At 42.1% G+C, this 25909-nt stretch overlaps 1 protein-coding gene across 2 annotated transcripts in view; it reads right to left on the reverse strand.

Annotated features, from left to right (window-relative positions):
• SPO11 (SPO11, initiator of meiotic double stranded breaks) overlaps positions 1-22810 on the reverse strand; it is a 219238-nt gene extending 196428 nt beyond the window's left edge. For both annotated transcript variants that reach the window (XM_017734788.1, XM_017734800.1), the window contains exon 1: positions 22586-22810. The gene's annotated coding sequence lies outside the window, so the exon portion shown is untranslated. The remainder of the gene's footprint in view (positions 1-22585) is intronic.
• Positions 22811-25909: the final 3099 nt, after the last annotated feature.

Consider the following 25909-nt stretch of genomic DNA (forward strand, 5'->3'; position numbering starts at 1 on the left):
TGAAGTGACCAAGATGCCTATTCAGGAACTGCTGGCATGGAGGATAATTATGACCTGTAAAAAGCTCTCCTGGAATCCTATCCATTAGGATTATCCTACATGAAAGAGGAGTTTTCAAGTATGAAAAAGGACAGGTGTGTCCACACCACAGCAGAGGTGCCACCTTCATTGTCTGAGCGACAGTTTCAGCACAACCCAGTTATTACCGTTTCCTCTTGTATCCAGTCTTAACAAGATTAAAGTTTTCTGTTCAATAAGCACCTACTCTTCACTGGCCAGATTGTATTAGCATGGTTGGCATTCCACCAAGGTTTAGCAACTCTTTCTAAATGGGGTTTAATAAAGGACTTCGAAGGGATCATATAACTAGACAGAAAGAGTGCAGATAATCAAATTACTGGCTTTCAGCACATACTTAGCCTTCCTTGCATCCAGCCAAACAAGATTTCACATCAAATGCAGGAAAACTCCATGCAAATAAGCCGCTAATGATTATTAGAAGATTCTCACTCTTATGAGAGGATGTCTTATGACAGGTACTCAACATCTGCTCAAATGATTTGTCACCTTATTTTACAACAAATTTGAGGTGACACTTTTATCTTTAAAGTGTTCCTGCAGGTATTTCGGATTAATTACTCCTTACAGCACCTCTGAGTTTATAACTAGTGAGTCCTCAGGGGTCAAGGTAAGTGCTTGCCTATGGTCACCCACCAGTCCATACCTGTCCTCTAAGGCCAAGTCAACACACCACAAGTTCTGCACAGCCCCAGGTGCCCACTGGGCACCATCAGCACCTTCACATGAGCCTTCACTGTCCCTCATTGTCTCTCTGGTGAGGGCAGACACAGCCAGGGACTCCCACATTCACTGGCAGCCAGCCTGAGCTCAGATTTCCTGCGCAGGGTCAGTGATCTGAGCTGAGTTTATGTGGTTACCCACTGATGGCATGGACTGAAAACATCCACCATCTCCAGCTTCCCACATGGCCAAGACCACTCAGTTTCCCTCATTCCATCGTAGCCCTGATGCAGAAAAGCCAAAATGGCATTAAAAGCAATGTTTCCCAGTCCCACACTTCTTTCTGAACCCCTGGAACATATTTCACCTTTCCCATTGTTCATCCTTGACTGTACATGTTTGTGGGATCCCGCGTATGGCTGAGGCAGCTGGCAGGGCAGCTCCAGAGGAGAAGATGCCAGGTCTGCCTGGGCTATGCATCAGTAAGCGTTTGTCTTATGCCTAGACCTGCCAAAAGCCAACATCAGGGTTTCACTGTACTCTCCCAGCATAGCAATGGTTAGATCCCTTTTATCTCTGATGGTAATTTTCATGGACCCCTGCCAGTTTCTTTATGTTCTACAGAGTTCCCCGCTTCATTCAAAGAGAACTCTATTGTTCTCTTCCCTATTCCCTCAAATATATTTCCAAAACTTCTGTTCTAAAAAGAACAGGTTTTCTTGGAAGCTGGTGCTGGAAGAAGCCTTGGCTCCTGACAGCCCCTAAGCTGCATGGGCATCACAAAGATCCTTGCAATCAAAAGTTTTAATGAAGATAGATCCAGGCCAGAAGCTTAAATCAGACCATTGTTAGCTCTTGGTGTTTACAGACTCAGAATTAATGTATATAATTAATTAATGCATAAAATTACATTGGCTATCTAGCTGACTCCCAGTCTGAACACACCCTCAATTTTATCAATAAAGAAATTGGCTGTCAGCTGGCATTGCCAAGGGGTTTCCAAGTGGATGTCACAATTGCCAAACAAAATAGTGAAGACCAGAGCACACAATCCACAGCAGGGGACCAGCACTGACCTAAAATCTAGAGCTGAATCCATATCAGAGGCAGAACTTCAGCAGAGGGGAGCAGAGCTGCCTCCACTCCAGAGCCTCACCATGGTTCTGCAGGGCAGCTCACTTGTATCAGATCAATTTGCCAAGTTTCCCCTCCAGAAGGGAGCCCATCTTTTGTGGGTAAATTTGCCAGTCTCAGTGCCAGAGGTGTGTGCAGGGCAGGAGGGAGATGGTGGCTGTGGGCTGGTCCCCACACAGAGATTTAGCTTTTTATGAAGAAGGCAGAATTCCATTGCAAAACCTGTACCTGTGATATGCTTTGTGGAAAATCAAACCCACTGGGCTCTGACACACCAAACCTGCCTATGCTCCCTGGTTAACTCCAGTCCTGGCCTTACCCCCGAAGTGGGAGGTTGGGTTTTGCATCCCAGTGCTTTTCCAGACTCCAGGAGAGCCTGGGACCACGGTGTGAAGCTCTGCTCACCCAGCAGCACAGCTCCCTCACCAGAGCATTCATGGCACTCAAAACTCACTTAAACACACCTCAGCACCCTGTTACATTCTGGAATCCTACACATACTCTGCTATTCAAGTAAAACAACCAGAGCGTTTTTCATATACAACTTGCCTCCTGACAGCTACACTTTATGACAAAACCTTGCATGTAAGCATAATAAAAACATAAATGAAGACAAGACAGCACGGTTTAGTGGATTTCAGTAAAGAGGCTGAAAACAGAAATCCTTGAAGCCACACCTTATACAACAACTGTAACCACCTCCAGCAGACCCAAGAGGAGCAGGAGGCTGCAGCCACCAGAGGCCCCACACTGCAGAGGGGAGATGCTCAATTTCCACCCACAGCTACCCAATTCCAGCCCCAGGAATTCCTCCTGCTCCCAGACCCTCTCTGCTGTGGGGTGTGCCCACCCACCCCACAGGAAATAAGATAGTTGGCCATCTCCAGCAGCAGGGAGATGTTATAATGAGACGTGGAATTCCCTGGGAGAGAAGAACACCACCTTAGATAATCGTAAGCAAAAAGTAATCTGTTTTAAATTTTTTTTCCCCTGCACTTTTAGGTCTCCTCTAGTCTAACAAGAAAAGCAGCTCTTGGCTTTTATCAGAGTGCTTTTTCCTCCTTCCCAGCTCTCCAGCAGCAGCTATGCTGATGCAGTATTTGGGCACTACAGGTGAAGTCTTATCTGCCTGAGACCTCTGTGGCTGCTGACAGTTTTCTGTTCAGTGCCCAGAAATCTTTCAAGAGATTTTTAACTTTGCCGAGAGAGGGAAGAGTTTGAGCTCTTCAAATTGCTTCAGTGTAATCCTCTTCATTTGCCCTCACCAGCAAACTCCAGCTCCCACTGAAGCTGGCTTGAGAGAATTAAGATTTAATCCAACATTGTTTTACCTGCAGACACAATTCCTGGTTGACTGAGCAATGATGAAGTGCTTTGATATTCAGTGATCGTTTTACAATGACCTCTCATTTTCAGAGAAATCAGTGACAGTGAGGGGCACTACCATCTTTTTTCATTTTAAAATTAACCAAATTATGATTGAGATTGGAAACAATAATGCAACAACGTCTTTCATTTAGCTTGGAGTTTTTCATCCATTGCAACATATCATTTTCTCTCTTTTTTTTTTCTTTTCTACTTTGTCTTTCAGGGTTTTTGGTTTTGTTGCAACAGGAAAAGCACTGCAACACTAAACACAACAAAGCATTACATATTTGGGAAGGAAACACAAGAAAAATGAAACATTATTTCAGACCAAATCATTTTCTCCCCAGTTCTCCCTCCAGTTCAGAAAAGTAATTATATACACAGCTGTGAATGGAATTTGTGATTGTTTCACCTAAATATTGCAGCTGGCTTTAAGCACAATCACACCCAGAAAAACTTCCCTTTTTGCAGCCTAAAGTTTAAGAAATAATAAAAGGATCAAATCACTTTAAGCTGCAGTTTCGCCAACAAGTGTAAAAAGGTATTACATCTTTTTAAGTTAAAAAAGATAGAAACTACTTAGGACAGGCAGAATCCAGACCCAGTGTTCTCATTCCTTACTTTCATCCCTGCTGTTATCATTACAATAATGAAGTATTTTAATCTTGAGGTTTTTCACTTAATAGGTTCCAATTAAGGACTTTATAAATTACGTAGATGTTAAAGACTTTTTTTTCTGCTTTCAGAAAAAAAAGCTGCTTTCACACACTCCCTCCCCTTTCTCCGGACCCTTTCACAACTGCTTTGCAAACTTTATTAAAAAATGGGAAATTGCACAGTCCATCTCATTAGTAAAATCACAGTTGCGTGCAGCTTACATAGACCAATTGTTCATGTCAGAATATTCCTTATCGAAGATATTTCTCTCCTTGTATCTTGTTCCAGCCCTAGAACAGCCCCCCAGAAAAAGTCCTTGGATAGGGCAGGCACACAGCGATGCTTCTCCCAGCATCTGCTCTCTATCCAAATAAAGTGTTGGAATAAGCAAGAAGCAGAATAAAATATCATGTTTCTTTACAAACCTTCCATTTCACCAGTTTTACTGGTGCTTAGGCCTCACAAAGCCTCTGCACACACGACACAGAAGATTTTTGATTTTCACTGAAACGCGAGTACGACTTCGGTATCCAAAAGTACAGGATCCCACAGAGGATATTCCTCGCCTTCCTTCCAAACATTGTGATTCTGTGGCAATTCCCTGTGGACTTCTGCAGCTTTTTCCCCTTGAATTTTTGGAAGTGAAGGAATGAGGTCTGCTAGATGTCAGCATGCATCAGGCTTGTTAGTGTAGATCTCTGAGTGCCGAGAGAGCACAATCCGAACGCCTGACTCCAAACGCTGGAGAGCGACAGTTAATTTTTCTAATGATACACAAAAGTATCAGGAACATTTCTGACATTTTCCTTTTAATTCTATTCCCCTACAACCTGCCCCAAAAATCCACAAGTCAAAACGACAAAGGGCTGAAGCACTGACAAGCACGTGCGTCTCTCTTCTTCGGAAATGTTTTGAATTTGCTAGGAAGAAGTTTCTTGTTGAAAATATTGCTAAGTTAGATTCTTCATCTATCAAACCTAACAACCAAGTTCCTTCAAAGAAAGACTAGTATGTACCATTAAAATGAAATATTAGAGACTTTTTCCCTAAAATTACTATAAGGATTTTACAGCTAGCTGAAAACACAAATACTTTTCTAAAGGATGGTTGATTGAAATAAGCCCAGTTCAAAATAATTTTTCATTTAAATTTTAATTTAAATTTTCATTTAATTTAAAATGACCATTCATTTATGATTGCTGCTATTAAAATTAATCACTCATCTTTTGTACAAACCAAGACAAACTTAATCCACAAACTTGGCATCCCTTGTTACAGATGAAACACCCTCAGACTGCACAATTCTTGAAAGATTGGGTCGAGATCTTTATATTGACAACCCCCAAACCAATTTAATCAAATAGAAACCTTTCCATGATGTAGCATCAGATCCTATTGAAGTTTTTTCTGCATCCTTGCTCATTGCTTCTCTACTTTGAACAAATTACCTGAAGACTTGGCCACATTGCAGTGTTGTTGTTAGGCACAAGTTTCTCCTACTAAAGCTAAACTGAAAAAAAAAGATCAAAGAAACTTTCAACAGTGAAATTAGGGCACGTAAAGTTGAAATAGGCATTTCTTGCAACATTTAACTCATTTAACTCTTTTGATTGCAAGCTTTCTCTCTCTAAAAGGAAGCGCCAGAGGACATAGAAACACGGTCAAAAAATGTGTGCCAAGCTTTTTTTACTTATTCAGCACCCCTAAAGCACAACCTCTCACAATTCCCAAGGTCTGTTTTGCAGCATCTTTCTGAGGCAGGTAAGATTGTACTTTCGTTTAAACCATGGGAAGGGAAGTCAGGACACAAATCCTGCACCTAAACAGTGGCTGGGTGAGGAAACCTGGCTGAGTGGGTGTCTAACAGCTGGTGCAGAAAGTACAGGCAGAAAACTCTATAATTGCTGCTCTTTGTAACAAGTCTAACTTCAGTCCCATATCTACAGAGGTACAGGCTTAAGGATTTTATTTTCCAAAGCCCTGAACATGCTACTTTCTTTTCCTAGAAAAGCCTGGTCTCATCTCTGGACCATCAAGAGCCCTGTACCATCTCTTGGGCTCTCTGCACAAATAAAGCTCGCCTGAGCAATCCCCCAGCTGCCTCATACACACAGCAAGGCCGAGCTGAACAAAAGTTGTGTTTTCTTTCCAGCTGCCCAGAGCAAAAGAACTTTCCCCTCTCCCCATACTTGTCTGGCATCATCAGAGCACTGAATCCAACTGTCTGCCCCTCTCTGTGCCTAAAAGGCATGAAGGACGTGGAGGAACTGTGGGCTCTATCACATGCAAAATTTCTTTTGCAGCACATCAGAATCAGACATGATCTCTTCTGACATGACATCAAGAAACAGTTTTGTTTCTTTCTTTACCCCAAGCTAAATGAAGGGTTTATATTGCGCTTGTGGTTAATGCCTGTGTTCAGAGCCATGTATCCTTCTGAGCCTCTCTGCTGGATCACGCACCACTGCCTCTGCAGCAGACAGCCCACAACCCACTGAGAACTTGCTCCTCAGAGGTGCTTGCTTTATACCTGTGAGGGTTCTTTTCCTTTCCATTAATTTCATTATTATTCCCTTTGCCTGCAACCCGGTTTTGGTGCCTCTCCTGGGGCTGAAGAAGCAGAGCAGCAGCCTCAGCAGAGAGGGTGCCCCAGCCATGAGCACTACATCGAGTTTTGGGGACTCCAGGGGTGGCAGATGGACACTTCTGTGGCTCCACACGAGTCACCTCAGCAACACCTGGCAGTCCTGAACTCACTCATCAAAACTGCCCTTTCCTTCTCTCCCTCACCCATCAAACAATCTCCTCCTTGGAGGAGTAGCTTTGGAAAAGATGAAAAAACAAATGGGAGCAGCAGGAAAAAGATTGTTTCAGTTATTTGACCGTTCCAGTGTGGTCTTTTCCTTGCCAGACTTGGATTTTTCACTCCTTGATGAAGGAGTTTTTACTCCTTTGGGTAATGGTGGGAAAGACTGTGCCAATAGATAATCTTAATTGTTTTGCAAAGATAAAGCTGGAGGTAGGTGTTCACCAAGTATTTCTTTAAAATTATGAGTTCATTTGTCAGCAGACGACTATGATCAACGTAAATGAAAGGAAAACTAGAAGAACTCTTTTTAAAAAGTATTTCTTGCATAAATTAATTAATCAATACTCAAAAATATCTTTCAGAAAAGAGAAAATTTTACAGACAAATGGACCTTTTCAGTCACAAGATCCACCTTTGCAATAAACACAGTCCCAGACATGAGTAAACCCCGGAGTGTCAACACAACGGGGAGACACCAGAGGAGCCAACTGGAAGTCGTGTCATTTTTTAATCTTCTTAATATTGAAACGCTTCTTTTTTTTTCTCATGAGCCGAGTGGATTTCTACAGCACTTTCATAAGCACAGAAATTCATACCAGGAGCTGTGTGTTTGTGTTAATCAAAAACATGTGGCAACACGCTACACGTGTAGATAAACAGCATGGGTAATTGAGAGAAACGTTCTGCTCAGCGTTTTGCTTGTTCTGCTGTCTCTGTTGAGTTGGTTTGCATTTATTAACAAAAGTTAAACTGAAAAAACCCCAACGTTTCTTAAAACTCCCCATTGAAAAATTGCAATTTTTAAAAAATTAATTGTCTCATCCCTACCCTGAGCAGCAACTACAATACATGAAGTTTTTCACTCCAGACAGACACCAGCATTTCCTTCATATGCCAAATTGTTTAAGCTATATTACTTGGAAATTGAAATTGATGGAGGACATCTGATCTAAAAGATTCTTTTCTTTAGGTTTAATATGCCACATCACATGATCTTGTCAGGTGGGATCATGTCAGTGATATTTATGCCAGAATGTGAATCAGCCATGTATAAGTTGACTGTACTAATACAGCAAAGGGACAGAGATTTTTTGGCAGTATCTTCGTTGACTTTTTTCCTTTTCTTCCCTTCTTTTTCAAGAGGAAAAAAAGTCTGAGTTATGAGCAGTGGCTAAATCACAGACAACCTTCTACCCAGCCCAAATTCCTGATCTGTGCTTTGTGTGGGTGGATCAGAGCACCAGTAATAGGAAAGCCATTAGATGAAAATTAAAGAGAACTTTCCTACCATTTTCTTTTGGCTCAGCTGTTGCCATGGCATTTTTCTTCTACAAAACTCAGAAAACTCAAAATTCTATTTGTGGAACCTCCTTTCTCTGACTGATTTTCCCTCTCATTCTATCATTAAAACACAACAAGAGGAGCAGTGTCTGAGGTCATCTTTCACCTGAAGACTAAGATAAAGAAATGAACAAATTTAGAGTCTCTGACATGCTCTAGGATTCCTGGCAGCACAAACCATGATGGGCGGCAAAAGAAACGTCTGAAATCCTTACTGTACCCTGAGGAAGGGTCTGGGGCTAAATTCTGCTTCCACTGAAACCCTTCTCCCTCTGCTGAAGGAATTGAGGACGGAATTTGGCCACGTGTAGCCAATTCTACACCCGGGCTGGTGGGTATTTACCTCTCAGCTCAGAGATACAAATGCATGGCACCATGACAGCCAAACCCTGTAATCCTTGTGGATTCCTTTTGTTCTTGAGGAAACAAAGTGATCTCTCATGCTGGTAACCAGGAAATCCAACTGGGCAGAGGTTTCTGCCAAGAACGTGTTCTAGCAGAGCTTCAGATAATCTTTTTGAGGTCTCTTTCCTATGTCCCTTCCAACACACCATGGTTTTCTCTTGTTCTGGTGACACTGGTCCCCACTGTCCCTTTGGTCTGTGATGTTTCCACAAGACTCACTTCTTCCACAATGAACTCAAACAGCAAATAATTTGCTGAGAAAACCCAAATACATACTCAATGCTCCAAAATCTGTCTTGATCATATAAGCCATAACTCCAAGCCCAAGCTCTCTCACCAGGTACAAGGTTTGCAAAAGCCAGCTGCCTGCACTGCTTGTGGCTCCAGATTAGCATAATTTATCCTTAACTGTAAAGGTTATTTAAAACCCAGAAAAGCAGCTTTGCCAGTTCTCATTTTATCCCACACAGAAAGTTGCTTTAATTTGCAGTCAGGGGGGAAGTCAGTCAGCTGTTCCACCTGTGCCACGACAGGCTGCCTGCTCCTGCTGCTGCTGCCGTCCCGGTGTGGCTGCGGGAACCTTTCTGTGGGAATAAAGCTGTGTGCTAAAAATAGAACAGGGAAAAAAAAAAATCGAGTGGCTTCTAAATTTTACAACCAGTTCTCCTTCATGCAAACTGACAGCAGCTCTGAAATGTCATCTTGCCAGGCCATGCAGCTCTAAAAGTACCTTGCTGGCCCCAAACCAGTGAAGGTTCTCCAAATCCAGCCCCGATGCAAGAGGAGAGGAGGCATAAGAGCCAAGTCTAACATTTAGACTGCCCATTATCAGCTCATGAAAGGTTACGCTGATACTAACAGAAGTATTATGACAGTTCATAATAATTAATGTGTTGTCTCATTCTGGTTTTCAGCAGATACAGGAGAATGACGTTTTTCAGAAGTTTGGAAGCATCTCCCTCTGGGCAAGGAACTGCCTGCAGGTAACTAACACTGCCCCAAGAGGAGATTAAACCAGAAACAGATAATATTGCAGAAGAGGTGCTGCAATAAATAGAAATCTGGTGTTTTCTATTCATTTGTGCCTTTATGGAACTCTTCAATAAAATCTGATTGCCAGAACTTTAACGGTGCTACATGGAAAAAGATTAAATCTGTTTCATTCCATGATAAGAAATAGGTACTGCAGAGAAGACATCCCATCTTTTTCTTACTCTAATTATTTAGGGAAGATGCTTTTTGCATGAGTGGACAAAATCTGGATCAAACTTCTCCACAGATTCATGAAAATGAGGTGCCACTGATCACAAACAACATATTCCAACTGACAGAGAAAGATAAGTTACATTAGTTTATATTTCTGGAGATGATCTAAGCCCTTAGTTATCTGTTACATCAAATGTCTCAGTTTTCCTTCTGTAATCTAATATCCACCTTCAAGCTTGCCCTACATTTAAAATTTATACAAGTTTTTTCAGATGCTGCCATTTTGCCTCGGGCTTTGTAGGTGTTAAGCTCCAGTAATAATCTACACTGTTTCTTTAAGAAAGTTCATCCATTCACTTTAATTACATTTTCAGCCCTGGTTATTGTCCCTGTGCCTGCAAAGAATGTTTCCAGCCATAAAAAACCATTATCTGCCACAATTATGGATAACCAGAGCGTGGCCAGAGGGCAGAAATGCCATGGTGAAAGATTGTACCGCAATTCAGCGCAGAATTTATAACTTTCCTCAGGGCTAACTGTCAGCCTGATCACAATGCCTGACAAAAAGATCCAGTAAAGCAAATGCAGATGCTTCTTCTTGCCTGCATGGTTGCTCTTTTAAATTTTTTTTATTAAGGTGCAGTTTGTTGCGATACACAAAGTTGCAGCCACCGTGGGAGCAACACCACAGCAAGGACACCCCGCCTGATTCACTTTGCTGGAGCACAGATTTAGACCATACGAGTCCAGCACCATGGTTTTAAACACATTGTTCCTGTGCAACCAGGACACCTCTGAGGTGTGCAGAAATCACTGCTGTGCATTTGCCCTGGTGGCCAAACTGCAGCTCAGTGTTGGCTGCTGCATTGTGTCCTCTCTGCTCCTCGTTACCGATGGAGACAGATGATTTTCCACAGCTTCCCATGTTACTGCTCTTGCAACATTAGATCTTTCCATCACTAATTCTTGTGGCTATTAACATCCAGAGGAATGCCAAACTGGAAGAAAGATTAACTTTTTGACACAGCATTTGAGGATATTCAGTTATTTCTCACATTCCATCAGGACAGAGGTTTGTATTGTGCCTCCTGATGCAGGATTTCAACAGAAGAGGGCAAGGAGGATCATGAGTCCCATCACAGTATTTCATGAGGAGAATAATATAAATCCTTCTATATTTTTTTTCCAGCCAGAAGTCTTGAAACACAATACAAACACGACTCAGAATTATCCTCCTTGGTTTTGTGGTGAAAGAAAACTGAGCAGTTGAGAGGGGCTGCGGTGATGTTCCTGGCATCCTTGATGCCTGTGCAACTTCCAGCAGAGCAGCAGGAGCTGCCATCCCACCCCTGCCCATGGGAGCCACGTTTCTGGACCCTTGTGAAGGGATAAAGCAGGTTGAAGTTCCTCCCCAACCTCTGGTGTGCTCCAGACTCCTTTAGCCTGTACTCAGGTGCTGGTGCACATTCCCACAGGGCCGGTGAGCCCCAAAATTGAACTTTGTGCCTAATCTCAGACTTTCACAGAGAGATAACAGAGGCAAAGCCAGGATCTGGTGTTCTTGGGTTTTAACAGGGGATGCCGTCTTTCTCAGCAAGGAGGCAGCTGCTCAAAGGTAAGTGCAGAATAAAGAGCTTGAAAACAAATTTGATTTCTACACCAATCTCTCCCTGGGGTTTCCAAAAATACTGTGCTTTTTAATGGGACAATAATGCCTGTGGACATTAGGAATTCAAGGGCCTTTAAAGGTGCGGCCCTGTGTGGCCACAGATCAGAGTGAGAGAATTCTCTGTAGATCAGCCTGATTTTCCTCACTTTAGTTTTAATGGCAGGAATTCGAAATACAGAAAAGATAAAGGTTAAAAATGTCAGAGGAGATGAGGGAGCTGTGATTTGCTTGATTCTAGGTAGTGCTATGAGATAGCTTAGTAGGAAGCTTCTGCTCAGTGAAACCCCTCTGAATTCTGTTCTAAACTTTCTGGGTTTCTTCCTCTGAGCACGACCACTTCCAAACCAGCTGCAGCAGAGCTCTCTGCAGAAGAAGTATTTCTCATAATCTTTGAGAAGGTATTTCTTCCCTAATTCCTATCACCCTAACTCCACTCTGGCATGAACAGGTCGTAAGATCTGGCATCCCTGATCCCTCTTCAAACTCAACTTCTATCCAAAACATAGTCGGAGGCAAAACTCCACCCCTTGGCGTGCCTTCAATAAAACATCATTCTACCTGAACCTCAGAAAAGATAAACTATTAAAGTAATAAGAGGATAATTTAACCTCTTTAATCAGATAATCCTCCAGCACATTGGACATTTATTTGCACGGTATATTCTACCATAATAAGTTTGAAGCTCCGATTTAAACAATTCCCCACCCTCAGAAAAAAGCTGAAGGAAGTGGTTGAGACATTCCATATCTCAGGTGCCATTATGTGAATGTGAAAACAAATGAGTTTAATTGGGGAGAAATTCATCCCAGACAGAGGGCTCGCCCAAGGCCCTTGTCTGAGAAACCCCACTTAACTCCACTCTAGCACAGAGGAGCTACACAGGCACTGGATGCCAATTAAGCCCTACTTATCTTTTTAATGAAGGGCTGAATCTGAAAATGAATTATTGTTTTGATGTGTAAATGCTGTTGGTTTGGTAAGGGAGTGAAAGGATTCTATCTGGGGGGACAGGCAAAACTGAAGCGATAAAGGGTTTGCACGAACATCCATGAAAACCTTACAGAGCTCTCCATGAGCTGGAAAACAGTGCCTGGCACTCAGACTAAAACTGCAAATTCAGCAGCCCTGGATCCTCCTGTGTCTTTGTGCCAGTTTCAGCCAAGCATTCCTTTCAGAGACCAAAACAAACAGAAAAGCTTCCCTGAAAGCCAGAATATGTCTCATTTCAGCATTTGCTAAACTAATTGATTGCTTTTCTAAGCAGTCATTTATTCTCGTATTTCCCTCAGTGTCATAGAAATAAGTGTTAAGTGTTCAAAAATAAAGAAACTGTTTTACTTTAGGCCAAGCCAAATACTTCTTTTAGCTTTTCCATAAGTTTTGAATTGCTGAAAATATTTTAGATTTTTTTAAAAATACTTTTTATCTGGATTGTTTTTCTAAATTTAAAATTGTCCAGGAGAAACAAACCCACCAATTAATACAAGTCAATGTATGGTCAAAGACCCTGCAATTAATTAGAATAAAAAGCAAAAGCAACTTTAGTCTCATTTAAAATTCAAGTTAGGGAAAAATTGTCATGATTTCTTTAGTTTTTGCTCAACTGTGGCTTTACATTAAGTGGAGTAAAACTTTCAGGTGGCTGCAGTCCTGAACAGGGATTTTTGGAAGACAGTTTCCCAGATACTGATCTTTGGAAATGAAAATGTTTCTCTTGCTCTGAAAGAAAAGTGAAATATGGTGCTTCCCCCTACTCGAAGTGCCAAAAATCTGTGAGCTGGTTTGGATCTCCCCAATGAAGGCACTGAAGTTCACCAGGTTTCCAAACCCCTGGAATCCACGACTGGTGAAAATACAGCGTGAAAAAATTAGGGATGTGCTATCCCAAGCAGTGACCTTCAGCTTGTGGTCTCCAGACGTGAAGCAGAGCAGGGACTTGGATCAGTCCCTTTCAAAAACCAAGCCCATAAAGAGAAAGCTTAAATATCTAATAAAGCAATTCACTCAGCCCATTGGAACAAGATGAAAATCACCAGTCCAGAGGAAAACTCATTCAAAAGTGTGGGAGATTTTTATGGTTTTCCCAGTGGGGTTTTGACCTTCTCCTTAGCAATCATGAATAGTAGGATGTAGCTATTTGAAGACAACAACACAGAAATTGTTTCAATGTGTTAGTAGTCAGAATTTTGCTTTAGGAAGTAGAATTGTGATTAATTAATTGTCAGACACATGGATATCTCACTTGCAAGACTAAATTTCCAAGGACAGATTGTGTCACCTAGACTTCAGGGAAGAGCTAAAATTGTCTAATATAACCATTTTTTAAAGGACAGAGAAGTTATGGGATGAGAAGGGTGAAGGGAGTCACTGGCCCTTTCTCACCTCTGAAATATGCTGGTTTTCTGAGATATGAACAAGAGTCATGATTAAGGTGTAAAAAATATAAATTAATCTATATCCATAGGCCTCTGTTATTTAAAGAATCACTGGAAAATATCATTGGAGACCCACACTCTTGCACTGCCCCAGTCATATATCCATGTACACGTTTGGGGTCTATGATTAGAGATGTTAAATTCCAGTTAATAGTTCAAAAAAAAGACAAAATGCCATGCTACTGCTAACTTAAATCATCCTTGTTTCTGCTCCACCTCATTACACACACACACCATTTCCCTCTGCATGACTGCAAGATCAAACCCCTCATCCCAGACTGTAATCACAGAGTAGTCAGGGAGTAGGTGCCCCCTCCCCTTTGCAGGGTCCTACAGCTCATTAGTCAATCATATTATTAAGAAATTCTCAGTTTTAATAAATGAAGGTGGTGTTCATCTCAAGGCTGAGAATGGATGTTTTTATGGAAATAAGCACTTGATGCTTATCTTCACAGCATCTCCTTAAGAAAACCATTATCACTTCAAAATAGCTCCTCCGAGCAAAAAAAGTACAATTACGTAAGTCTTGTGCAAGCCAAGCCAGGAGGAGATGCCAGGTTGTGTTTATGTTTTTGCCATTTTTTAGACCCAAAAAATCAGCTTAATACAGTTCCAAACCTACAAAGACCCGGTGCTTCAGCCACCCACAGAAGAGCAAATGCCTCTGACAGGCTCCATTCCAGCTGAATTAACCCTGGGTTTTGAACCTGCCTTTAGTAAGAGCTTGTTCCTCAAGTAGGTCCATGGAACAACGGGATAACAGAATCCAATGCTTTGCTTAAATGCTAAAAATCATCCACTTAAGGGGAGCAATTATCACTGATCCTTCATGCTAGCTACTTAACATTTAATGTCTTACTCCTTAAGATATGAAAATAAGCTATTTTAACCTCCTAAAGTAGATTTGAAAAGTCTCCTAAAATTTCTCAGAACAAATCTCATTTAGAAGCAAGTGAAATTATGTTCAGAAGCTACTTAGATGCTTTTTAAAAATCCAACTTGATATTTAAAATACAAAGCCCTGCAGTGATTTTCCCTTCAGTACCTTTTGAAATCAAGCTTAAAAAATGGACTTTGGAGCCAAGATGCATCTTTGTATCTGCGTTTTCTGTTGGCTGGTTTTCCTGCTGTAGCATGGCACTGCACTGCTCTGTCCACAACCGTATCCAAAAATACCACCACGAGACCCAAACTGCTGTTCTGGGACTTCTGAGCGATTGGGAAAGAGGCTGTGCTGTGATGGGCACACATCAACCACATCAAGATGGACTGCGCCTGAAAAGATTGTCTTTGGTAAATAAAAGGGTTTCAAAATGTGTCTTTTTACGAAGTGTTTTTCTTTGGAAACATTAAACTGCCAAAATCGACCTTCTTTACCACATTCTGCAGAGATTAAGACTAATGGCAAAATGAACCCCTTAAATGTCCAGGGAAATAATGTCCCCTAACACTCGAGCTTGTTACTCCTAGTACTCCACGCTTGGTAACTAAGAAATATAATGTTTGGAATGCACATTTCACCTTTAGTCCTTACAGTGCACAGGAATGTGGATTTTACAGCTTTTTATTAGTGCAAACATTAAGAAAACAAACAGAAGACTAGTATGTTATTACTGTTATAATTAATAAATATTTATATTATGGAAGTACACAAAATTTCCAGTCAGGATAGGCACTCTCTACTTTTAAATAATGCACACGTTGATAGATTTCTATTTATGGTAATTGCATCTCACAAAATAAAGAAATTTAGTTGCATTTACAAAATTGTAGGGTGGCCTTTGTCCCTGGGGCATTGCATTCACAGCCATGCAGATCCCTGGCAGTTCAAGTGCAAAGATTAAACAATCTTCAGGATGGAGAATCATCTGTCTGAAATGCAACTACCAGAGAGGGAATGTTTACATTATTTTAGTATTTTATTACACAGTGAAAAAGAAATCACAGTAAGCTTTTCTTGTGCCACCTGCACCACTCTGCAATAATCCCAAAGCGTGTCCATTAATGGAACAGCTCCCAGTTTGCACCTGAAGGAGGAATGTAAGCCTGCAACTTTCTGGGGTTATTTGACTCATCAATTAATAGGTAATCTCAAGGACACATCCACTGGCCACACCAACTTTCACCAGCTCAGTAGCGGGCTGCCAAACCCCCTAAGGATGACATTCCCACCTGGTTTCCTTTTCTCTCAAGCAAATCCCTGCCCAGCCAAACAGCTCTGACACTTCAGCTCTATCGTTTCCAGTGAAAATGAAAAGACTTAGCACTACGGAAAATCCCCCTAGCAGGCTTTGAAAAAACTGAATCTCTAATTACTGAACACATGAGGATTATAAGAATTTAATTAGGAGCCCCCCGACCCCTCCAGGTTGACATGGGAGACTCATCCCGGCTCGGCCGCTCTGGCTGGTGGGTGCTGGGGAGGAGGTTTGGCTTTTGCAAAACCCGTCCGCCAGCAGCTGGAGCTGGGGCTGCTCACACCCTGTTGTTGCAGACAGCGAGGAAACCATCCAGTGTCCCAAATAAATTAATGAATTACTCTGCTCCTCCCAACAGACTCAACGCTGGAGCCAGGAGCCGTAATCGCGCTCTTGCTGCCTCTGAGTCACTGAGAGCCGGAGCCCGGCGCAGTGTGCAGAGTCAGCAGAGGCGGATGCTGAGCTGCATTGTGCCTGCAAGTCAGTCAAACCAGTTTAAAAATAAACTCCTCTTCCCCCAGCCCCTCTACAGGCCCCTCTGTGCACACACGGCGCTGCCGTTTCCCGCCATGCAGGCGGCTTTTTGGAAGAGCGCGCCCGACTCGCACCAAAGAGCTTTTGCCCTTTGGGTTAAACCGTGTCAGTCCAGGCCCTGAGCAGGCACAGGAACCAAAGCTGAGGTTTTCAGAGGAGCCCGAAGGAGTCAAGCATTCAAAACTCATTAGAATTAAATGGGAGCAGAGCACTCGTGCTCTCAGGTGCCGTTGAACATCTCGGTGTCTGTGCTGGGGTTAAATCAAGATGAGGAGCTGTCACCTTGCTGCTGTGTTTTCTGAGGACAAAGGAGGGTCCATAGCTGCAAAGACAGGTAGGGTGAGACCCTTCTGTTCATCACAACCACAGAAAACCTTCCCCAAAACTGCCTCATTGATTTGTCCCCAATGCCAGGGTCATTGCACAGCTGGAGAGGGTAAATTGTCCCTGTCATAAACCATTGATACCGTGGGAAACACAAAACACCTTTTTCATTTCATATTTAACTTCATGGAAATGGGAATTTTTCATAATAAACCATTTTACATCTGTCTCTGATCAAAAAAATTACTGATAAAACATATTAAATCCCCTCTGCCACTGATGTGGCATTTGAAATTAATTGTCAGATAAATTACAGGAGATATTCAAGGTCTGTAAGTAAATTTTAAATATTTTCATATTCAAAATTCAAACCATGTTGATCACACACAAGAGGCTGCATAGCTTGTTTCTGCTGCCTGGCTGTAGTGAAATGCTATGAATCCTTTTCAGGCAAGAAAATACATGTATCCAATGTTTTTGGTGATATTTACTGATATTTGCTGATATTAGTATTTAAAGTGAATGTTTCTGTGTGTTTGATCAGAAAAGTAAAAAGCTAAAACAAATCAGGTATCATGATTAAAATCTCAGGGAGCATTTTGGGGCAACTCAAATTTTGGATAAATCTAGCTCGCATAAAACTGGTTCTAGTCCATGTATTTTCCTTCATCGTTCTTTTATTGCAGGGTAAATAAAATTATTTATTTCTTTTTCAGCAATCATAATAAAAGAGGTTATTCTCATTAAAGCTAGTAAAACTTCTCAAAGCTTGATGTTTCCAAATAACCATGTCTAATTTTTTTACAGAAAGAATTAAACTGCAAAAATTATTTGCATGGAATCATTTTACTCTATGGATATTCTCCAAATTTTTCAAATGTGCTTAACATAAATCAAGGAAAAAAAGGAATGTTTCATCAACTAAGAATAAATCTGATCCTGCACCTAATTCCCACTTTCCAAGCTGCAAACAGCAATAACCCTTGAAAGATGTTTTTAGGAGAGATCATCCCAAAAAGAGGGAAGATAAACACACACTCCCCTTCATGTTCCAATAGGACCATTCCCACAATAGGATGTCTTCAAGTCCTTATTCAACCCCAGGATAACACAGCAGCAAAACTGCTGGTTCTCAAGGCTCTGTTCTCATTGCAAAAGCAAAGTACAAGTTCCAGACCTTTTCCCTGGAAAGAGAAGTTGCAGATGCCCAATCCTTGGTCATGTTTTGTGCCTGCTGCAGCTCAGGAATGTGACTGAGAAAAGATGCCCTGATATTCAGGTGCCAGATTATTGTCCCTTATTCACATTCAGATCACAAGCAGCTATACCCCAAAATATCACTGCGGGCCTGATCCCTGGGGAATTGCCTTTCCCACTGATCCCAGGGCATTATTGCCGTCACTAAGGCAGCATCTAGAATCTTCAGTGTGTGCCACTTTTCCAAATCTTTCCATGCTGTGTGATGAACATCAGTGCTGGGATGGTTACAAATAGAGATTCACCTTGGGTTGTGCTGCAATGGATCTATGAGTCAGTGCTCTGAGGGATGGAGGAGAAAAAGGATATCTTATCATTAGCAGGAGAAGAGCCAGGCTTATCAGGAGCCCTGCAGGAAATCCTCCTCTGTAACCCACAAGGCATCAAAGACAAGAAAAACAGCCTGTATTGGGATGGCAAGTGAGAACCCAGCTCCAGGAATGCTACAGGATATGAGACAATGCCATAGCCGACCACCAGAACTTGGCCCACCAGAATCAACAGGACCTGAGATCTTGAGGATCTCTGCCACAGGACACGTCTGCACTGCACACTATTAAATTTAAAAATCAACAGAAAAGACACACAGGGCTATTCTAGGAATCAAAAGAATCCCCTGCTACACCAGCACAGGGTCTGGGACTATTTTTCCAGTTTAGAATCCCAACATTTGGCGCAAATGCAAATTTCTGCTGCACTATGCCACAGCCATCTCTCTGTGCACTGGGTCCCATTGGTATAAATGGTGATAATTTACAACTTCCAGTGTTTTGTGGTGGTTGTGAGAATGGAAATCATTATCCCTAGTGGGGAATACTTAAACACCTGTGCTGAGCCAAAAACTGGGGCAGCAGTGCAGGCAGGACCCCATTCCAGACACTGTTTTTGCTCCAGCTCCCAGAGTTGCATCAGTCCATGAGCATCTTGTGCACCTCGAGAGCATTTCAGGGAGATCCAGGAGGGACTGTGCCTACTTGCACAGGGAATTCAAACAGCTTATTACCAAAGCCATTTTCTTTTTTTATTATTACTTTCTTCAAACAAAGCTAATAAATCAAATCACCCAAGATGCACATTATGCAAACCTTAATTAGATTTGGCACACATCTCACTAGGAGTAGCACCCATCTGACTTCAGATCAGAGAACTCAGGTTTGATGGGTGGAACCAAATCGCCCACTTTGGAGTTGCTAAATCTACTTTTAAATGCAGTGTGTTTGCATTTTTTCACTCTGGGACCTGCAGGAAGTTAGCTTTGTTTGACTTTTGGGCAACAGGAGCAGTGGAAGGGAATTCAAAAATAGAAGGGAAAGGACATGTTTCGGAAGATCATAAATCTCTTATTCTGCAGGCATGGGAGAATCACAAAGTTGGCAGCACCAATTTTATGGGGTTTCATTTCACACGGCTACTGCTTGTGGAGCTTCCTCCTTGACAGCCTACTGCTCTAAGGCATTCTGGGATATTATAAATAAAAATATAGAAAGCTGATGCAAAAATACTGTTTTAACAGCATTTTGTTTGGCAGAGCATCTTTCATTGCTGATACCTCTCCTGATTTTATTGCCAACCTCTTGCCTTTCTTACACACGCAGCACCTCTAGAAACAAGACCTTGTGAAAAACTTCAGCTTTCTATTTTTTTAAATGCATTTATGACCTTCATAGAGATGAAGACATTAAAAGGAAAAAATAATTCGAAGTCTATTCAAGAAAAGGTGGAGAAAAAGATTTTTATAAAGTAAAAATGCTATGCCCACACTTCAGTCCTTTTCTGCTGAGGAGGAATAAGAGTGACCAGCAGGGTGTTGAAAAGAACTTGCCCAAAAAAGCAACAGCTCTGCAGATGGTGCTGAACCCCCATAGCAACCTCATGGTTCCCTAACCTCCCTTCCACAGAATGACACATGGGAGGGAGGCAGAGGGAGGGGAAGAGGCTGATCATGGACACACACAGGATAAAAGGAGCTCAGAGCTCCATGGGGAGTCCTGTGCTCCAGAAAGCAAACAAACCACAGCCTGGGCACGAGAGCAGAGAAAGAGAACACATTTTCTGGCTCGTGGCCAGGCTGTACCTCAGCTGGCCATGGTCTGCTCACAACTGGTGTCAGCCCATGGCTGTTGTGACACTGGAAAGGCCATCACTCCCTGTCAAACAGCACAGCTGGTTGGACCGAGGGGGGTTTGCTGCACAGGGAGTCCCACGTGCTGCTTGTGCTGCCCAAATGAGCACAGGCTGAGGCCCAAATTTGTGCCCAGATTGCCAGGTGACAGCTCCACTGCCAACCCTCACCACCATCCCCTGCATCAGCTCAGGGCAGCAGTGACAGCACAGAGCCCAGTCAGATCCTGCATGGACAGACACCCTCTGAACTCCACACTCAGCCACACCCAGAATGGACACAAGGCTCGTGTGCCCAAAAACACCAGCAGCAAACAGCAAATTTTAAATAGCAAGTGCCTGCAACAGGCAGCTCACGGGCAGTCTTCCAGTTACCAGTTAATTAAGAAAAAAAATTAATATATTCAGTAAATTATTTAATGAAACAATTATTTCATGCAGAAATCTTAGGCTACTTCTAAGCAACCAACACAAAAAAAGATATGATAGTTTCAAATTAATTCTTTAGAGTGACACACGCATTCAGGACCTGCCTTAAAAAGGTGCTGGACTCCACTGCTGAAGCCTGAGTTTTGCAACCTAAACACCTGACATTTTTCTATCTATGAGATGGGAGACTCACATTTGCCTTATTCACAAACACAGAAGTGGTCAGAAATAATTAAATAAAGGGAGCCCAGTTCATGCTCCAGTGCACCACGTATGAGAAGCTGCGGCTGACAATGACATTGAAAACCAGTTGTCAGTCTAATGTAATCAGAGAGACAATTGGCTCTGCTGGCAAGAACTGAATTAGTGTTTTCTGTCTGAATCAGTGTCATCTTCTAGGGAGCAGTGAAGCTTATGCAATGATAACAAAACTCCCCAGAAGCTGCATTTGTTACTGAAATATGGTGGTGCTTTGGTGCTGTGTAACCTCATTCTGTAACACAATATACCTCATGGTCATGCTGCTGTTCTTATGTTTCCTGCAATGATACAATTCAGTGACCAGATACTAGATCAAACTAGACAAGCATAATATTAAAACTTTAAAATCTCTCTCTGAAAGCTAATGTGGTTTATTCCCAGGCATGTTCCCTGCTCTTTTCACTCACTGTACACACATGCAGAGCATGAAATTGGGGCAGAGTCAAGCCTAGATGAAGCTTCAAATCTTTGTGCTTTGGGGGAGACAGAAGGGTCAATGGTACTGGGCATCATTTTCCTAATGAGGACAGGGGTAAATTTCAAACCAAGGTCAGATATAATGTCCCTTTACAAGTAGGACCCACTGCTGATGCACACTTGGATTTTGTAATGAGACTCTAAGATTCAGTCTTAAAATAGCCCTTTTAGTATTGTCACAGCATCTGGTTACTTCACCTTTGTTTCTGTTTCAGTTCATAGCACGAGTTGTTGCTGAGCACTGGAACATGCTGAGTAAAAAAAAATACTAATTGTTTTCATTTTCACTGTGGTAGAACCCTCAGCTGCCTGTGCTGCCCCTTGCCTGCAGAACCCCCCCATTGGCCCCTCATGGGAGGTGTGAACAGTTCACAGCCGTCTCAGAGGGTGGAATGATGTACAGGTACAGAACCAAAAGGCTACCTCAGAAATGCCACTTATCTTCAGAAAAATACTACTTCAGCCCAAAGAACTTTTTATATTTGCATATCACAAAATAATCTTAATAATTATGTTTATATTACAAACAACTGGCACCAAGAAACTTCTGGTTTATATTCTATTTATAAAGATCTTTTCTTGTGTTTAGCACTATTGATCAATTGAAAACTCAATGAAAGCAATAAAGGCACATGGCTCTTCTATATTCCAGTTTTAAAGATATTTTCTCTTTTTCATCTGCAACACCTGTCTCTTTAGCGAGATACTGGTGTGATGGGAGGGTACTCTCACTGGATTGATATACATCTGTAATGAGAAAGCTGATTGTCCTCCTCAGGCCAGGGAGACACGGCATGATCTGACACTTAAAGGCACGACATCAAAATATATACCCTCTTTTTTATAATTAACATTCCACATTAAATATTCATTAAAACTTACATAAATTATTTCCTTGTACAAGGCTCAACTTCTCTGTCCTTGTTCAGACAAAGCTCTCCTTGAATGTGTTTGCCCAGCTAAGACAAGACATGACCACACTTTCAACCTGTTGTGCTGCCATCAGTCTTTGTCAGCCTCAGAGAGCACAAGGCACAACACAAATCCTGAAGCTCCTTGTGTGTGATTCCCTCTTCTTTTCTACAAAATCCACCTAAAAAAATCCCAAACAACAGCAACAACAAAAACTAACCAAACAAAACCCACAAAAACTCCTCCACCTCTGTTGAAACAAAACCACTCAAGTACAGGAATTTTGCACAAAGCAGAGGAGACTCACGGGAGCAGGAAGGGCTCGAACATCCCCATCACATCTGCCAGGGCTCCAGACCAGGCCTCCACGGAGCTCCTCGCTGGAAGACAGAGGGAGTGAGACGAAGAGGGAAGAGGAATGCTTTATGCCTCACATCGACTGTGTGTCAAGCCAAAGCCCCAAACAGGAAATGTTTCCCTAGAAGAGCTTTGTAACAACGTGCTTTTCACATGTACAGCCTGGATTTTTTAGGTCTCTTCAGTAACTGTTTTGATTTACTGAAACAAGGAGAAGAAAAAAAAGCTCAGTGAGGACAAGGCAGATGACCACATCCCCTTGGCACACACCTTGCAGTCCAGCTCTGCCCTCTGAAGACGCGGACACTCTCCAGTAGTGCTTATTTATCTGTCATGTTGTGGTGATGGATGTTACTGTTGCTCTCAAAAACATATGCTCAGAAGTTTATTATGGCACTAAATATGGGCTGGGTAAGAATCTGGATTGTTTAAGTGTCAAACAGTGACAACATGTGTACAATACAACACAGACATCAAGGGGGAACCAGCTCAACTAATATGTGGTATTCATATAAGCCTTTAGGAACAAAGACCACCCATAAAGCCAAACCAAAGCTGCCACAAGAATAGGTGGTGCTGCTTCTGTCACTGCAGACTGGGTGCTAACTGGCTTCCTAATTAGATTTGCAAGATAATAAAAGGCATAAAATGCATTAAAAGGACAATATGTTATAAGTTTTCCTATGACAAACATTGCTGTAAGTTCAGCAGATTCCTGCTCATGGTAGGTCATGATCAGAACACCCAGTGCATGTTTGTTTTTCTTATGGCTGGGCTTGTTTTCTTTATGTTTTGTAATATACCTTTGTACCTTTGATTAATGAGAATTAGTATTTCCTTAACAAGGATAGTCCTGAGTACCACAGCTTTCAAGTAGCCACTAAAAAACAATCAGCATAAATAACTCTGATACTTCTGAGCATCTTCCTTCAAATAATGGTGTTTTGTTCTATTTCATATTATATTTTGTAAAAACACACGGTAAATTGGCTAGTACAAAAAAAAAGGGAAAAGGAGAACCCTTAAATAAATTAATTAAGCCCCAAGAAAAAAAATACATCTCCTTAAATACATGAGCTGGAACTTAGGAATCTTGGAGACAGCAGCACCACGTGGCAACTGCTGGAGCTCTGTTCTCATCCTGGAAGACCAAAGAGTTCAAGCAGAACTGGAGCATTGCTTGACAAGACTTCAAAAGGATTGAACAGAAAAGGAGTAAAAGCAAAGAATGGCAAAAAAACCCCAAACAAAACACAACCACCGTAGGATAGGAGGGAAGGATAGATTGAAGAGGAGAAACAATAGAAAAAGAAAAGATTGATGGGAAATGTAGACTGCAATCCAATGCATCTTCATCACATGCACATATCAGTGAGTGGTAAAAGAATTTCTTCCCTTGATATATGAAACCCTTAATATCCAACTTTCCTTTCTCTGTGACAGTTACTAACAGAATGACCAAAGGGAAAAACGAGTCTGACAAAACTAAACTGCGCCTCTTGCTCATGGGAATTAACATTTAAACCTGAAAAACCCCTGTCCAGACTCTGTGATCTGCAGTGCAAGGGCCTCAGAATACTACAACAGTTCTGAGAAGTCCTTAAACTCTCAAGCTACAGAGTGGAAGTCCCAGAAGGTGCCACCACACCTTAATTAGCAATTTGCAGGATGAACTGAGGAAAGTTCTAAGGACTTAAGTAGCACCACCTACCCCACAAACTCAACAGCAACAGTTCCAATATCCCCTCACACCAAGCAAAGCTTCCCAAGGTAGGACCCTGCTCATAAGCCAGCAGCTGGAACCTCTACTTGGATTAGAACTGCAAAGGCACCAATTCCTGTTCAGATGGTCCCTTTGTCCAACACAGCCTTGCTCCCCAGCCTTTTGGAGTGTGCTATAAAGTCTTTTCCCCAGGCTCTCTCAGAGGAGGTGGGTTGAGGGAGGTGTGGGTGCTGGAAAGAGAGATATATTGGCTCCAAGTTAAACAGCTTTTTGTATGCACAACCTGAGGCATAAACAAGTCAGGATTTGCGTACTGGACCTTTGCATATACAATCTGTGTGCTCTGGAAAAATCATTTAACAGTCCTTCTATTGCAGGGGTGTGAAAACACTGGGTCAGCTTCTTTGTATTTTAAACAGCATAGAAATGAGCGTGAAATAAGGAAATCCACAAGCGTCTTTGCACAGTCCCTGGATTACCTGAACAGGCAGTTCTGGGCATGAGTGAGGAATGGAGAGGTGGAGTCACATGGCCTGTGCCATGAAGGAAACCAGGCTGGATGACCAAAAAGCTCCATGGATGGCTGGGGTAGTCGCCAGACAGGCAACACCTCATCTCTGGGCCAAGGAGATTTCAGTGACACCAAAGCTATGACAAAGATCAAAGCAAAGAGCAATGGTGGCACAGGGACAAGACATCACATGGGTCCACATGTGCTGCTTACAACTTTGTTGGGTTTCATTTTCAAGAAAGTGCTCTTCCAGGGGACGACCCCAGCTCTCAGACCTCTTGGAATACAAGCTTTTTCAGAAGTGACTTAAAAGAAAAGAGGGTGGGGGAAATCTGATTTAATAAATGATATATAGGAGTATAATTATATGGTTTTAAACACAGCTCCAGTTCACTTGTCTCAGCAAGAAATGCTGGTGTGTGAGAGAAATCATTTATATTGCTTACTATGGTTTTTCAATCTTGGCAAGCACTTTTTCCATTCTAAGATGTGGGAACACCCACATCAGTAATTATATATGTTAGCAAAAATACAAGATAACTTGTATTCTGGAGAGGGGGATTTCTCCCATTTCTCAGCGAACTCTTAGGGCAGTAAAAGGGAAGATCTCTATTCTACAAGCTCCATAACTGTAAAAAATTATTACTGAAAACACAAGTTTGTCTCTATGTCGTGAAACACAGGTCCATTATCCAAAACATTTATCATCTATAACACCTCTGTGGCAAAACTAATGATTTTTCAGTTCTGGGCACCTTATTCAGTGTGAAGAGGATTAGTAACCCCCATTGTTGGGTGGAAATCAGCAGAGCCAGTGGTGAGATTTTACACGTTTTAAGCATGGGTTAATTGGTAGGAGATGTTCATGTGTGCATTCCAGCAAAACACAGGGGTAAAATGTGAAATCTGGGCTTTCTGAGCAGGAAGCACTTGCTGGGATTTCCATAGGGTGGGAATTCTGGTGGAGAGTTGCAGGGAGACGGAGCTGGGGCTCCCACAGCTCCTGCTGGAGCCCGTGGGATGAGGCTGCTCACATGCTC

This window comes from Corvus brachyrhynchos, unplaced genomic scaffold (assembly GCF_000691975.1).
Source record: "Corvus brachyrhynchos isolate BGI_N302 unplaced genomic scaffold, ASM69197v1 scaffold10, whole genome shotgun sequence".
Classification (NCBI taxonomy): domain Eukaryota; kingdom Metazoa; phylum Chordata; class Aves; order Passeriformes; family Corvidae; genus Corvus; species Corvus brachyrhynchos.